Genomic DNA, 15852 nt, shown 5'->3' with positions numbered 1-15852 from the left:
TTCGGGCTGGTCGCAAGAAAACCGATTAAAGGCACAGCAGCACCCATCCGCTCACTGCGGGAGCTGCTGGACTCGGCAGAGAAGGAAGTTACCCCTCCGATGTCTGAGAGAGAAATGGCCGTGGAAGTGGAAGCAGAGCCGCCCGACTCAGGGGGCGGGGCACAGGCGGGCCAAGGAGACACAGGCGGGCCAAGGAGACACAGGCAGTCCTGGTGCCCGGCTGAAAGCGGCAGAGCAACGGAAAAGTCCTAAAGCCCCTCTGCCAAACAGCGGAATGTCTGGCTGCGAAGCGGCTTCTGCGGTTTCGTCTCCTGCAGAGCCAGCCAGGGCTGCCGGGGTCAGCCCCAAGAGGGGGAGAAGCACCAAGAAATGAGCAAACATCAAGGTGACACACAAGACCCACTGTATGCACTCCAAGCTGACATGCTAACTGGAAGTGGAGCTTACGGGGCGACAGTAACACAGCTGACCATGCCCGTAGTCATTCATCAGTTGTCACAGACTCTTGCCCACAAAGCCTTGTTGTCAGTACCTGAAAAGAAGAAGTCTCCCCCGTATGCAGCAGTCTGACAGGGGCTGTCAGAGCCATATGGTCAGTTCATCGACCGTTTGTCAGCAGCCTTGAAGGATGCAACTGAGCTCTCTGAAGAGCTCCAAGAGCAAATGTTCCGAACACTTGCCTTTGAAAATGCTAATAGGCAAACTGAGACAATTCTTGCCATGCTGCCCCAAGGAGCAAGTGTAGACGAGATGCTAATACGTGCTACCTGTGCAGAACAGTCATCTCAAAGAGCTGCTTTTACTGCAACGCTGCAGAATGTCCTGCAACAACAGGGACAAGTCATCGCCGCAGCACTGACCAGAGGGGTGCCCAGCAAGTGGTACCATGCTACGCATACAAGACCCCAAAGCGAGAAGGCGCACTCAGCGTCAGCTCCTGAGGAAAGTGATGCCACTACTTCAACAGCTGGAACTCTGAGACCTCCGTCCCGAGAAGCCTTGGGAGAGGCTGCAGACATGGCCGAGCGAGGGAGCTGAGGACTTGCCAGATCCACCACTCTCCGTAGCAGGAGAAATAGCAAGACCCTGAGGCAAATGTAATAGCTGCCCTGGGTGGTTGCTAGTGACTTGTGGTGGGTATCGGGGAACCCTCTCCAAAGGCAAAACTAAGAAGGAGAGTTGCATAAATTTTTGGGTATAGCACCAAACACAGAGGTAGAGTGAGAAATTGTTTTTTGACTGTCTTGAGACAAGAACATTAGCGGACATTTTCAATCAGCTGTCCGCCCATTTAGATCGAGTGAAGGCAGTCAATTTGGCTAGCATCTATGTTTTTACCTGGTGCTTCAGCAGCCAGGGCTCACGCTATTTTGCATAAATTTGCTTGCTAAGAGAGGGATAAGTTAAACATAACTTTGCAGATGCTTGATAAGTTAAGTGTAGATGTTACTAGTGTTAGACATATAATATTACAAAATCAAGCAGCCATTGATTTTCTACTATTAGCTCACGGCCACGGCTGTGAAGAGTTCCAAGGTATGTGCTGTATAAATCTGTCTGACCACTCTGTCCTAATTTACAAGCAAAGAAGTAAGTTACATCAATTAACCACACAATTACAGAAAGAAAACAGTCTCAGCTTAGAAGGATGGTTAAAATTACTAGGTTTAGGACCATAGCTAGTTTCACTCGTGCAGCATTTGATTACTGTAGGACTAGTAATATTATTAATAATAGTGTGCTTACTTTGCCTGTGCTAATGCTTGCAAAAGATGATATACAAAGTTACTACATCTGTAGCCAATCAAGTATTGCTTGTACAAAAAGAAAAAAGGGGAATTGTTGAAGGATGGTTAGAGGATCAGGGACATGGATCATTGATAAAACCAAAAGGTACAGATCAATAAAAGAACTGCACAAGCAAAGGCCTGCAGAAGCAAAGGCCTGCATGAGAAAATGCCTGCATGAGAAAATGCCTGCATGAGAAACAGGCCTGAGAACCAAAAGGGAGTTTTAAGGAGGTACAGTGCTGTGCTGATAAGATGTACTGACCATGAGAGGGGAGGAGAACTTTGATTTCTCAAGTCAAAACATAAATAATAGAAGCTTGCCAAATGTAGTCTTTTATCTAACCCAATTATGTAGAAGTAAGAATGCGCTTTCGTAAGTTTAAACCAATTAAAGAACTGATAAGCATGTACTCTCACACTGTATAAGTGCCTCTGTACTGCCAATAAATGAAGCTTGCTTTATCAATCACATTGATTGTCTGCATGTCTTCCCCCGCCGGTCAGCAAGTGGTGAGTCCGATGGTGCAGCAGTGGAAGCCACGGATGTTACAACCGTCCAGGCTCCAGCTGAACCACAAGGACAACCACAGCCAGCAGCAGTCGCCCCTGTGCAAAGAAGGAAGTATAAAACCAAATCAGTACAACCAGTTAATGATGATGGGGAACCAGGGCCCTCACAACCAGCAGGAGAGCCAGAGCCAGAAATCATCACTGAGTCCCTGTCATACGACAGTCTCCGTGGTATGCGAAAAGACATTGTGCCAAGGGGGCATGAGCCTTATACAACCTGGCTGCTTCGGGTTTGGGACCTTATGGGCACAGGTGTGCAACTGGATAGTGGTGAGGCAAGGTATCTGGGATCGTTGACCCAGGACCCGGGTGTGGACCAGATATTTGTGAGGGAGCCAGGGCCCCTTTCTCTCTGGGAGCAGCTCTTAATGAGTGTGAGAGAAAGGTTCATTCACAAAGAAAGAATGCAGGAGTACCATCATAGAATGCAGTGGAAGACAATCAAAGAAGGGATCCAGCAGCTAAGAGAGGTGGGCCAGCCCTGCAGGACGGGGTGTGCAGGGGCCCAGCCTGGGCAGGTGGACATGGCTGATGGGGTGTTCCCAGTGGGACTGGGAGCAGCGTGCTGGCTCTAGGCTGGCCCAGCCGGCTTTGGCTGCTGTGGGCCTGGGCTGGGAAGCATGGTGGGATGGAGGGCCCCGCTTGCTTTGGGGGGTGCTGCCGTGTTCTTGTGTCTGGCAGCCAGAGAGTCTTGGGGTCCCTCTCCCCATAGGGAACAAGCCCTCTGGGCGGTCAGGGCCTGAACCTGAATATTGGTGTGACCTTCAGAGCTGTTGTGATGACTTGCCGAGGCCACTTACTGGCCATCAGGACAAGCATTATGGGAAAGCTGTGAGCGGTTGCTGCATTTGTTTCATCATAGTATGCAAAGATGTGTCTCACAACTTTTGGCACCTGGAGGGAACACAGGTGAAGGTGGTGCTGCTGTGTCCAGGGCTGCCGAAGATTCCCATGTGCGGGTGACAGTCTTTGAATGTAATGTGTGTTTGTGTGTGTCTCTTTCTCATTCCCCCTCTCTATCTCTCATTCACTCTTAAATGAAATCCGTACTGTTGATGTTGGCATATGGTCTTGTTTGCACCTTAATTTGGGCCGAGGCATCTTTTAATGAGCTGATCCTACCATTATTTGGGTGTCAGAAGCAGGATCCTAACACCCTCTCTGCTGCCTCAAGGTGGTTTTGGGCACCCCCCAACCCTGGCTTTGGGAGGCAGGAACCTGACAGGGCTAAAGGGCAGGGCAATTCAGCCACAGGTCACTTACATCCACCAGCCACAGCTGAGGGAATTCCATGGCCACCTCCAGAAACTCCTTGGGCGCCTTCTTGTCCCCCAAACATTTCCTTGAACCCCCAACCCTCCCCCTCCTCAGCCCCCCAAATGCCCTTGGGGCCACTCATCCACCTTCTGGAACACCTCAAAAAGCCACCGGGACGCCCAAATCCAGTGGGGACCCTCAGCCTTCCTCCAGGATCCCCCAACCCCCTCACCTGGAACCACTGCAGACCCTCTCACTTGAGACCCCCAAACCGCCACAGGGACCCCCAATCCCAAGCTCATCCGTGATGGGGCTTCATGGCGTGGGGACCCTTGTCCCAGGGACCTGAGCCCACCTGTCCCTGTGTGCTGAAACCACCCGAGAACTGCGTGGGGAGAGCAGCTCGGGTTCCAAGCACACACAATTGTGTGATTGGAGATTTCCAACCGAGTGGGAAAGGCAGCACAGGAGCTGATAACTGGGACAGGAACAAACTCTGAGGGGAGTGGGCAAAGAGGGAAGAGTAGGAGGACGAGGATGAGTAGGATGAGGGTGAGGACGAGGAAAGGGAGGAGGGGGAGGAGGGGAAGGAGGGGGAAGAGGAAGAGGAGGAGGAGGACGAGAAGGAGGAGGATGAGGCGGAGGAGGAGGAGAAGGAGGACGATGATGACGACAGCGACAACGACGAGGACGACGACAATGAGGAGAATGAGGACGAAGAGGATGAGGAGGAGAACACTGAGGAGGAGGAGGAGGGGGACGACAACGACGACAACAACGAGGAGGAGGAGAACTAGGACAAAGAGGATGAGGAGGAAGACGAGGAGGAGGAGGAGGAAATGGAGGAGGAGGAGGATGAGGAGGACGAAGAGGACGAGGATGAGGAGGAGGAGGAGAACAAGGACGAGGATGAGGGTGAGGACGAGGAGGGGGAGGAGGGAGAGGAGGGGGAGGATGAGGAGGAGGGAGAGGAGGGGAAAGATGAGGAGGAGGAGGAAAAGGAGGAGGACAAGGAGGAGGAGGAGGAGGAGGATGAGGAGGAGTATGAGGAGGAGGCGGAGGAAGATGAGGACGAGGAGGAAGAGGACGAGGAGGAAGAGGACGAGGAGGAGGATGAGGAGGAGGAGGACAAGGAGGAGGATGAGGACGCGGACGAGGAGGAGGAGGAGAAGGTGGATGAGGAGGAGGAGGACGAGGATGAGGATGAGGAGGACGAGGAGGAGGACCAGGACGAGGAAAGGGAAGAGGGGGAAGAAGGGGAAGAAGAGGAGGGAGAGGACGGGGAGGAGGAGGAGGACGAGGAGGACGAGGAGGACGAGGAGGACCAGGACGAGGACGAGGAAAGGGAGGACGGGGAAGAAGGGGAGGAAGAGGAGGAGGGAGAGGACGGGGAGGAGGAGGAGGAAGAGGAGGAGGAGGAGGGGGACGACAACGATGATGACAACGAGGAGGAGGAGAACTAGGACAAAGAGTATGAGGAGGAGGACGAGGAGGAGGACGAGGAGGAGAAGGAGGAGGTGGAGGATGAGGAGGAGGAGGACAAGGAGGAGGAGGAGGAGGAGGAGGACGAGGAGGACGAGGAGGAGGAGGAGGAGGAGGGTGAGGGGGAGGATGAGGAGGGGGAGGAGGGGGAGGAGGACGAGGAGGAGGACGAGGAGGAGAAGGAGGAGGTGGAGGATGAGGAGGAGGAGGACAAGGAGGAGGAGGAGGAGGAGGAGGACGAGGAGGACGAGGAGGAGGAGGGTGAGGGGGAGGATGAGGAGGGGGAGGAGGGAGAGGAGGAGGAGGAGTGCGACAAGGAGGAGGATGAAAATGACGAGGATGAGGGTGAGGACGAGGAGAAGGAGGACAGGGAGGAGGGGGAGGAGGAGGAGGAGAAGGAGGAGTGGGAGTATGAGGATAATGACGAGGAGTAGGAGGAGGAGGATGAGGAGGATGAGGAGGAGGACGAGAAAGAGGACGAGGAGGGGGAGGAGGACAAGCAGGAGGAGGACGACAATGAGGAACAGAACGAGCACGAAGAGGACGAGGAGGAGGACGTGGAGGACCAGGACGAGGAAAGGGAGGAGGGGGAAGAAGGGGAGGAAGAGGAGGAGGGAGAGGACGGGAAGGAGGAGGAGGAAGAGGAGGAGGAGGAGGGGGACGACAACGATGATGACAACGAGGAGGAGGAGAACTAGGACAAAGAGTATGAGGAGGAGGATGAGGAGGAGAAGGAGGAGGTGGACGAGGAGGAGGAAGAGGAGGAGGAGGAGGAGGAGGAGGAGGAGCAGGAGGAAGAGAAGGAGGAGGAAGAGGAGGAGAAGGAGGAGCAGGAGGAGGCGGACAAGGACGAGGAGGACGAGGACGAGGACAAGGAAGAGGAAGAGGAAGAGGGAGGAGAATGACGAGGACAACGAGGACGACGAGGAGGAGGAGGATGACGGCGATGAGGATGACGAGGAGGAGGAGGACGAGGAGGAGGAGGAGGAGGAGGAGGAGGACAAGAAGGAGCAGGAGGAAGAGAAGGAGGAGGAAGAGGAGGAGAAGGAGGAGCAGGAGGAGGCGGACGAGGACGAGGAGGACGAGGACAAGGAAGAGGAAGACGAAGAGGAAGAGGGAGGAGAATGACGAGGACAACGAGGACGACAAGGATGACGAGGAGGAGGAGGATGACAGCGATAAGGATGACGAGGAGGAGGAAGAGGAGGAGGACGAGGAGGCGGAGGACGAGGACCAGGAGGATGAGGAGAACGCGGACAAGGAGAACGAGGATGACGAGGACGAACAGGCCAAGGAGGCCGAGGTGGAGGAGGAGGAGGAGGATGAGGACGAGGACGAGGTGGATTAAGATAAGGAGGAGGACAACGAGAAGGACAAGGAGGAACAGGATGAGGAGGAGGATGAGGAGGAGGCAGAAGACGAGGTTGTGGAGGACGACGAGCAGGAGGGGTAAGGGTAGAGATCTTCCTCATCCTGCTCCTCCAATGATGACATCAGGGAATTCCCTGGAGCTGCAAACATCTGCCTTTGCTGCTCGAGGATCTTCTCTAGCACCATGCCAAAGGCCTTCTCCTATGGCAGCGCTGCAGCATCCTGCGAGTCACGGACTGGAACTGGCGCCTCCAGGAATGTTGCTGCTGGGAAACATCCGTCAGCCATTCCCTGACTGCAATGAGCTGGCCTCCTATTCCTCTGCAAGGCTCTTCCTGGCCAGGTGCATCCTCAGCAATGAGCCAGTTCTGCTGAGAGCCGCAGCTCTGAGGGAACAGCGAGTCCTGTCCAAAGGGCTTCCTCCATCTCCAGTCCTGCAGCTCTCACAGAGGCACTGGGAGCCATGGACACTCTTGCCACAAGTAGCCCAAGCGTGGAGATCTTCCTCATCCTGCTCCTCCACTGCTGACATCAGGGAATTCCCTGGAGCTGCCAACATCTGCCTTTCCTGCTGGAGGATCGTGTCTGGCAGCTCTCTCAGGCTCTTCACCTTTTGCAGCGCCGCAGCATCCTTGGAGTCATGGACTGGCATCTGGCAGCTCCAGGACACTTGCTGCTCCTAGGATGCTTTTCTCTGGGAAAATCTTCTTGGACACAGCCTTGCTCCAAATATACTTCTAGGCCTTTCCTGGCCATCTGCATCCTCAGTCACAAGCAGGTTCTGCAGATAGACGTGGCTCTTGGAGAGCAGGGACTCCTGCCTGTGGGCAAAGAAAACAAAGACAACTTGTAAGAAGAGAACCTGGAGCTTCTAGTTAGAAGAGAAAGGACTATTCAATCAAGGCAGGGTTGATGGAGGAAACTTTCTAAAATGGAACAAGCAGCAGAAGCACAGGAGTTTTGCAGAAGAAATTCCCCTCGCAGCACTTGGCTTAGGGAAAAAGCCTGATGTTGCCATGAGAGACTTGAGTTCATGTCTAGTATTGGGTAGCAGACATCGGAACATTTAGACTATTGGCTTGCCAGGCTCACGCTATTCGAACATGGGAGTGAAACTATTCTAAAAGCCAGAGATGCTTGGAAGAAATGTTTCTGCTCACACCACGACTGGGGACCGTGCATCATTCCTACATTGCACCTGTCCAAAGGCCTTCCTCCGTCTGCGCTCCGGCAGCTCTCACCGAGGCTCGCGCAGGGATGGAGGCTCTTGCCACAAGTAGCCCAAGCGTGGAGATCTTCCTCATCCTGCTCCTCCACTGCTGACATCAGGGAATTCCCTGGAGCTGCAAACACCTGCCTTTGCTGCTCGAGGATCTTCTCTAGCACCACGCCAAAGGCCTTCTCCTATGGCAGCGCTGCAGCATCCTGCGAGTCACGGACTGGAACTGGCACCTCCAGGAAAGTTCTGCTGGGAAACATCCATCAGCCATTCCCTGACTGCAATGAGCTGGCCTCCTATTCCTCTGCAAGGCTCTTCCTGGCCAGGTGCATCCTCAGCAATGAGCCAGTTCTGCTGAGAGCCGCAGCTCTGAGGGAACAGCGAGTCCTGTCCAAAGGGCTTCCTCCATCTCCAGTCCTGCAGCTCTCACAGAGGCACTGGGAGCCATGGACACTCTTGCCACAAGTAGCCCAAGCGTGGAGATCTTCCTCATCCTGCTCCTCCACTGCTGACATCAGGGAATTCCCTGGAGCTGCCAACATCTGCCTTTCCTGCTGGAGGATCGTGTCTGGCAGCTCTCTCAGGCTCTTCACCTTTTGCAGCGCCACAGCATCCTTGGAGTCATGGACTGGCATCTGGCAGCTCCAGGACACTTGCTGCTCCTAGGATGATTTTCTCTGGGAAAATCTTCTTGAACACGACCATGCTCCAGTTTTTACTTCTAGGCCTTTCCTGGCCATCTGCATCCCCAGCCACAAGCAGGTTCTGAAGACCAACATGGCTCTGGGGGAGCAGGGACTCCTGTCTGTGGGCAAAGAAAACAAAGACAACCTGTAAGAAGAGAACCTGGAGCTTCTAGTTAGAAGAGAAAGGACTATTCAATCAAGGCAGGGCCGATGGAGGAAACTTTCTAAAATGGAACAAGCAGCAGAAGCACAGGAGTTTTGCAGAAGAAATTCCCCTCGCAGCACTTGGCTTAGGGAAAAAGCCTGATGTTGCTAGGAGAGACTTGAGTTCAGGTCTAGTATTGGGTAGCAGACATCGGAACATTTAGACTATTGGCTTGCCAGGCTCACGCTGTTCAAACCTGAAAGTGAAACTATTCTAAAAGCTAGGGATGCTTGGAAGAAATGTTTCTGCTCACCCCATGACTGGGGACCATGCATCATTCCTACCTTGCACCTGTCCAAAGGCCTTCCTCCGTCTGCGCTCCGGCAGCTCTCACCGAGGCTCGCGCAGGGATGGAGGCTCTTGCCACAAGTAGCCCAAGCGTGGAGATCATCCTCATCCTGCTCCTCCACTGCTGACATCAGGGAATTCCCTGGAGCTGCAAACACCTGCCTTTGCTGCTTGTGGATCTTCTCTAGCACCACGCCAAAGGCCTTCTCCTATGGCAGTGCTGCAGCATCCTGTGAGTCACAGTCTGGAACTGGCGCCTCCAGGAAAGTTCTGCTGGGAAACATCTGTCAGCCATTCCCTGACTGCAATGAGCTGGCCTCCTATTCCTCTGCAAGGCTCTTCCTGGCCACGTGCATCCTCAGCAATGACACGGTTCTGCTGAGAGCCGCGGCTCTGAGGGAGCAGCGAGTCCTGTCCAAAGGGCTTCCTCCATCTCCAGTCCTGCAGCTCTCACGGAGGCACCAGGTATGGTCAGGTCTCCTGCCAGGAGTATCCGACGTGTGGAATTCATCCTCATCCTTCTTCTCCATTGCTGATGGCTCTAAGTGCCCTGCAGATGGGAACATACGCCTTTGCTGCTGGAGCATTTTTTCCAGGACCACACCAAAAGTCTTCTCTCGTACTGCCACATGGTTCTTGGAACCTTGGTTGGGGAACTGGTGGCTCCAGGACAATCGCTGCTCTGCCTCTGGCTTCTGGGAGTTCCCTACTGGAGGCCTCCTCTTTTCTATCTCCTGCTTAAACAAGAAAGGCTTCATAACTTGACTGCTCTATGCCAGCTATGAGTACATCATCTTTTCTGGAACTCTTTTATAGTGGACACAGAGTTTGTTGAAGCTCATTCTCACAACTCTTATCGTGACTATGCCTCATAACTCTTACAACTCTTATTAGTTCATAACCTGGATTACACATCGTCTCTGTCCAGATTAGAATTTTAAAATATACAATACAATTCTCAAGATCCTCTAGCTACAAGATGCAACCACACATCTTTGTCCTTTTTTATTTTTGCAAAAACATTGGCAATTGTTTCTCTCTTTTATATTTTTCCCTTCGGAACTCATCTGTTTCCTGTTTTCACTTCCTCTGCTCAGAAGATCTTTCCTTTGGTTTATTCTTGTACTGATTCTCCAATCTTTCCAGGCTACTTTATAAAGATGTAGCTGGTGCAACATATACTTATTAGATAATTTTTGTTGTTTTGATTTATACTACAGGAAGATGATAAAACACACATTTTACATTACCTCAGACGGCAAAAAATTTTTTGCATTTTTAATGGAAAATATATTTTTAAAGTTTGGATAGCATAATTTAAAAAAAAATAGTTTCATTACCTGTCCAGTAGCCATAACATAGATCTATATCCATCATCTAAAAGTAAAGCCAGCTTTTGATTTGATACACACATTGAGACTTTATCCTGTAGGAAATAAAGCAGAAAAAATATGCTATTAAGTTTTATCTTCAACTGCACATCACTTCTAACCTTGAGTGAAGGCTCTGCATTATGGAATAGAACCAACTGAGGCAGTGCAGCTCTTGGTTAACACATGATCAGAACCTTAGACTGCTAAGGAAGAGCAGGAAATAGTTTGGCTGCCACCACGAGGCAACAGCACATTCTCCTGTTGACATTCTCATGGTCAGAGTGAAACTGGAACTGAGCAATCCCATTCCTTTGCAACCACCCTTATGCTGCAGAGATGGAGCCCTGAGCTCAGCAATGCCATTTGTGACAGAGCTTTCCCAGGTGGGAAGGCATCCTCCCTTCCCAGAGGTATTGCAAGTTCCCCTCTCCCCACTCCATTCCATCCGGAAATGGAATGCTGACAATCCATAAAGGTTACACACTACAACACTGGCATGGATTCTTTTCCTTAGGTAGATCTAAGGCAGTCTGGGAGTTGCTCAGCCTCTTGTGCCCTCCTCAAGGGAGCATTTGTAACTTTTCTTCCTACAATAATCCAACCAAACAACTTGGTTACTACTCCAAGTAATTACCAGAAGCTTTGGCTGTGTTTTCCCACTAGATTCTATTTAACCCAATATTTTGCAAATATTGACACTTCTATATTTGAAATTCCCAGCATATTACAGAGATTTGAGAGGTGATCTTCAAACTTGAGAGGTGATATTGACCACAGAGTAGCAATAAATAGGAAATATCAGGACAAAAGTTAATCCAATACACACCCCCAACAACCCTCCAATTTTTTTTATATTATTTTTTTTTAATTCTGGAAGAAACAAATTTAACAGCACTGCCATGCATGCAACAAAGTGACCCAGGCATGAAGATGAGCAAGCTGTTGGTCCTTCACATTCCAGTTTTCAAGGGTGACATTAGTGGGACACTGCTTGGAGCACTGCAATGATATCAAAGTAATCCATTAAACTTCCTGCTAACTGGAAATTTCTTTTAAGATGCATAGATAATACATTGCTTATTACTTACACATACAGTCAAAAGGAAAAAACAAGTTTCACCACATTCTCATAAACCTCTGGAAATAAAGTCCTGTAAACTTAACTGCCTTTCTCAATTTGAGAAATTGCTACTGCCATAACATTACCTGTACAGGACCTTGTCAATTGGATGCTTTTGCCCAGACTCCTTGCTCCATATATGTCATTTACACCACAGAAAACAAGACAGAATCCTATCCAAGCAAAAATTCAGTGGGAATGGAGAATGACTTACTCGGCAACACCTGATTCTCTCTGTGCAACATGCACTACAGCTTTCTTTCGGGCTGATCAAACACTTCTTATGCTAAAGATCATCATCCTATAATCTGGACTACGGACTGACTTCCTGGCCCGACGTGCCTCATCGCCGCCACCCTGATCCATTATCTGGACATTGACTGAGCCTGACCGTACCCTCTGCAACCACCACCTCCCTGGGCAACCTGTGCCAACGCCTGACCACCCAAACAGCAAAAAAAAAAATTTTAATATGTCATCCGAATCCCCACTGTCCCATTTGAAGGCCACTCTCTCTAGTAGCCCGTAGGCTTCTTTTCGGAAGCGATGTGAGGGGAAGGCGGCTCGCCGCTCCCCTTTGCCCACACGGCTTGCTCCTTTCCAGGCCCGATCCCACCCACGGCAAGGAAGGAACGCACCCACCCACACGCCTGGGGCCACTCCTTCACGGGGGCTCTGTCAGTCCCCCGCCGGGGGCTGGTCACTCCCTCGCCGGGGGGGTCACTGCCCCACCAGAACCAGAACCCGAACCCGAACCCGAACCCGAACCCGAACCCGAACCCGAACCCGAACCCGAGCCCGCGCCCGCGCCCGCGCCCGCGCCCGCGCCCGCGCCCGCGCCCGCGCCCGCGCCCGCGCCCGCGCCCGCTCTGCCGCCGCCGCTCCCGCTCTGCCGCCCCCACGGCCCCTCAGCGGCACCAGCCCCTCCGGGCCCCGCCCCCGCCCCGCGGCCCCGGCCAATCCCCGCCCAGCCCCGCCCGTCCCGCGGCTCCCCATTGGTGGCGCGCGCTCCGCCCGCGGGCCGAGCAGCGCGAGCGACGCAGGCTCCGCCCCCTGTCCCGCTGCGCGCGCGGAGCGCTCGGCCGTGCCCGGGGGAGCGGCGGCCGCGGGGCCCGCGCGGAGCGGCCGTTCCTCCGTGGCTGCGCCGCCAGCACGGCCGGCAACGCGGGCGCGCAGAAGGCGCTTCGGCCACCGGGCAGCAGGGATCACTGCAGAAACCCAAACGTTCTGGAAGAGTGGGAATTGGTGTCCAAGGACACAGTTTACACCTGCACTTGGCTCGCAACATCCCCCTGCAGCGCTACGGGCTGGTTACTTTAGGCGGCCACAGAGCCCTTAAAGGGAACTGGGCCGCCTTGACTTGTTAGCAAAGCGGCCACAGAGTCCCTAAATCAGACTGGGCTGCCTGGAGTTGTTACTAAACTCCCCCCATTGCACTGACCGTTCTGTGCAATTTCCAATGGCCCCGCAGAAAAAGACCTGGGGGTGGTGGCCAAGAGCTGCTGAACACGAGCCCAGGTGTGCCCAGGTGGCCAAGAAGGACATTGGCATCCTGGCCTGGGTCAGCAGCAGTGCGGCCAGCAGGACCAGGGCAATGACTGTCCGTCCCCCTGTTTTGGGCACCGCTGAGGCCCCACCTTGAATCGTGGGGTCAGTTTTGGGTCCCTCACTGCAAGAAAGATTTTGAGGTGCTGGAGCGTGTCCAGAGAAGGGAATTGAGCTGGGGCAGGCTCTGGAGCACAAGTCTGAGGAGAAGCGGCTGAGGGAGATGGGGGGGGCTCAGCCTGGAGAAAAGGAGGCTCGGGGAGGACCTTCCCTCTCTCTCCAACTCCCTGGAAGGACACCGGCTTGGGTGGGGATTCCTAACCATAAGGTATCTATCCCATGATCTTTTGCGCCAAGAGGATTGTCACTAACTAGGATTTGGCAGCCGGGAAACCTTGGGGAGGATGGAGGGCTTTGCTTTAGGGCACTTGTTTTTAAAGGCTGCCCGGGCAGTCGCACATCGTGCAAAAGGTGTACGCTCTGCCCGAGACTTACGGGAATCCTGGAATTCAGTGACTGCGGTGTAAAACTGCCTGCTTCCCTTCCGCCGGCGGATCGGGGCAGTCGCTTGCGTGGTTGCTGCGGGAGCTTTTGTGCATTCGGCTTCGGGACTTTGCTACGCTGCAATTCGGCAATGTGACCGAATGTGCCTGCTTTCCCTGCCTCCCTGCCGCTCGGGAATGCACAGACGGTGCACGGTGTGCTGCCTGGAGCCGGAGCTGTGTCCGCCGTCCCCTGAGTGCCCGGGGAATCGCTCCCTTTGCTCCGTTGTGTCCGAGCCGCCGCTGCCCCCGCCCCGCTGAGGGGCCAAGTGTGCAGCGGAGCGCCCCCTGCCGGCCGCGAGTGCCCCCGGCCCCGCCCCCTGCCGGCCGCAGCGGCCTCAGCGCCGCCCCCAGCCGGCCGCGCGGGATCCCGGCCCCGCCCCGCGCCCGCCGCAGCCGCCAGCGGCCCCTGCCGGCCGTGGCCAGAGCTGCAGCAAAGGGCAAACACGGCCCTGGGCGGGGGAACCTCCTGTGCGTGTGCTGGGGTTTGTTCTGTGCATATTCTGTGCTAAAGAACTGCTACTTCTTTCCTGCATTTTTTCAGTCCCATAATTTTCGAAGTTATAATGATTTGGAGAGAGCAGTCTTCTTGCCATTCCAGGAAGGTTCCCACTTCCTTAGCAGACATTTAACTTTTAAAACAGGACACTTTGTTAAAAAAAACCAAACCCGGGAACATTTCATGATTTCATGTACTACATGATTTCACGTCTAAAGAAACCGGGCTGTCTGCCCTTTTCTTCTCAGGCAATGCATTCCTCTGTCTTCAAGTACAAAAGCAACAAAGTGATTATAGGTAACAGTGGCAGAATACGCTGTGTTACTGTCACAGGGCCTCCCGGCTTACTTCACCAGCTCCTGTCTGTTGTTTGCTGCTGCCCAGTGAAGAAGAGTCACATTTTCTTTTTCTGGTTGGCGAACATCATATCCTGCTTCTACCAGTTCTTTGCATCGCTCTGCCATTCCATACCTTAAATGAGACACCACTGATTTACTTACCATTTGTTAAATGTCCTCCAGTTTGGAGACAGTCACATCCTAAAGAAAAAATACATCTCAATAAGCATCCCCCAGCAGTTCCTACTTGAGCAGATTCCACACTGCATTCAATGGAAACCCTGTAAAAAGAGTGGGGCTGTGCCTTGAGTAGTAGAAATTTCTACTTAACAAATCTGTCTGAAATGCTTTTGGTTTATTTACAATAGTAGCTGTAAGTCATGTTTCTTCTTCCACTACAGGGAGAAAATGAAACTGAAGATGTTTCCTCTGTAAAAAAGGAAGCTTTGTAACAATGGACCTCCTGCTCCCGGAGGAAACGTGCCATGGCCCTTGGAGAAGTGGCAGTCATCGCTCACAGGCCATCGGAAAAGGGATAATTGTCACCCCCAGCTCAGCCTCCAGACCAGGGCTGACACACAGGACTCTCGCTATCCCCTCACGGTGGGATCCTGGCTGGAAGCATCACAGCTTGGGTCAGGACTTTGGGTAGAGACTTGGAGAGCCATTCAGGGCACAAGAGGGTTGGCAGCACTCAGAAAAGAAAAGAAAAATGAAAGAGCAGGCGCATTTATGAAAAAACCCTTTTTTTTACCGACCCCTGTTTCGGTAGGTCACGGCAGTAGACAGAAGGTAGCACAGATTTGTAGCTGACACCCGGGCCTGTTCCTGTAACTAGACTGGTTACTGCACTTTCCATCTCCATCAGTTGTTTTTAGGGCAGAGGAAGGTATTTGGGAGGGGCACAATGGGCCCAACACCATGGGAGCAAGTCCAGGATGTCAACAGCTTTCAGTTGTGCATGAGCAGGAAAGCTAAGAGACAAAGTCAGGCTTTTTTCTCATCCTGAAGGTGGAGAAGGGAAAATTGAGAGCTGACAAAAATATACCGTATTGGGGTGCACAAGTGCAGGGAGAACCCTCCCTTGCTGGCCAGGAGGTGCTACGAGCATTCAGTGATTCTTTGTTGGCATAGCAAAGTCTCCAGAAGGGAGCTGGGGAGAAATACCACTCCTTCCCCCCAGTGTTCTAAAGCTCTGGGCTACACGGTGCAACAAAGTTACCAAGAATCACTCCGTTACATAACACAACTCCCGAATGTGAGACGGGGTTAGAGGCTGGTAACACCAGGGGGGTTCCCTTGGAGTCTCTAGGGATCACTTTCTCTGCCGCTCCTTCCTCTGCAGCGGGGGTGCCCTCACGCTCTTTCCCTGCCCCAGCGTGGGAGGCTGAGCCTGCTGGAGGTGTCCATCTGTCCCAGAGTCTCTTTTGGTATCTGCGCATCCCTGCACAGCTCCTGTAGACGCTGCTGTCCCCTGAATCCAGGCAGACCGGGCTGCATTTGCCTGCTGCCAGTGTGAGGGGAAGAAAGAGCAAGCGTTCGTTAGGGCTTGACCTGAAATGACATT

General features: G+C 53.1%; 1 long non-coding RNA gene across 1 annotated transcript; it reads right to left on the bottom strand.

Annotated features, from left to right (window-relative positions):
* Positions 1-9527: 9527 nt before the first annotated feature.
* On the bottom strand, positions 9528-12157 carry LOC116449630. Its single transcript, XR_004242473.1, has 3 exons — positions 11576-12157; positions 10209-10294; positions 9528-9602 (listed from the first exon to the last, which is right to left on the bottom strand). It is a non-coding gene; the product is annotated as an uncharacterized LOC116449630 (long non-coding RNA).
* Positions 12158-15852: the final 3695 nt, after the last annotated feature.

Source organism: Corvus moneduloides, chromosome 11, assembly GCF_009650955.1.
Source record: "Corvus moneduloides isolate bCorMon1 chromosome 11, bCorMon1.pri, whole genome shotgun sequence".
Lineage (NCBI taxonomy): Eukaryota > Metazoa > Chordata > Aves > Passeriformes > Corvidae > Corvus > Corvus moneduloides.
Note: the sequence above shows the minus strand (reverse complement) of the source record. Positions and strands in the feature narration are given on the sequence as shown.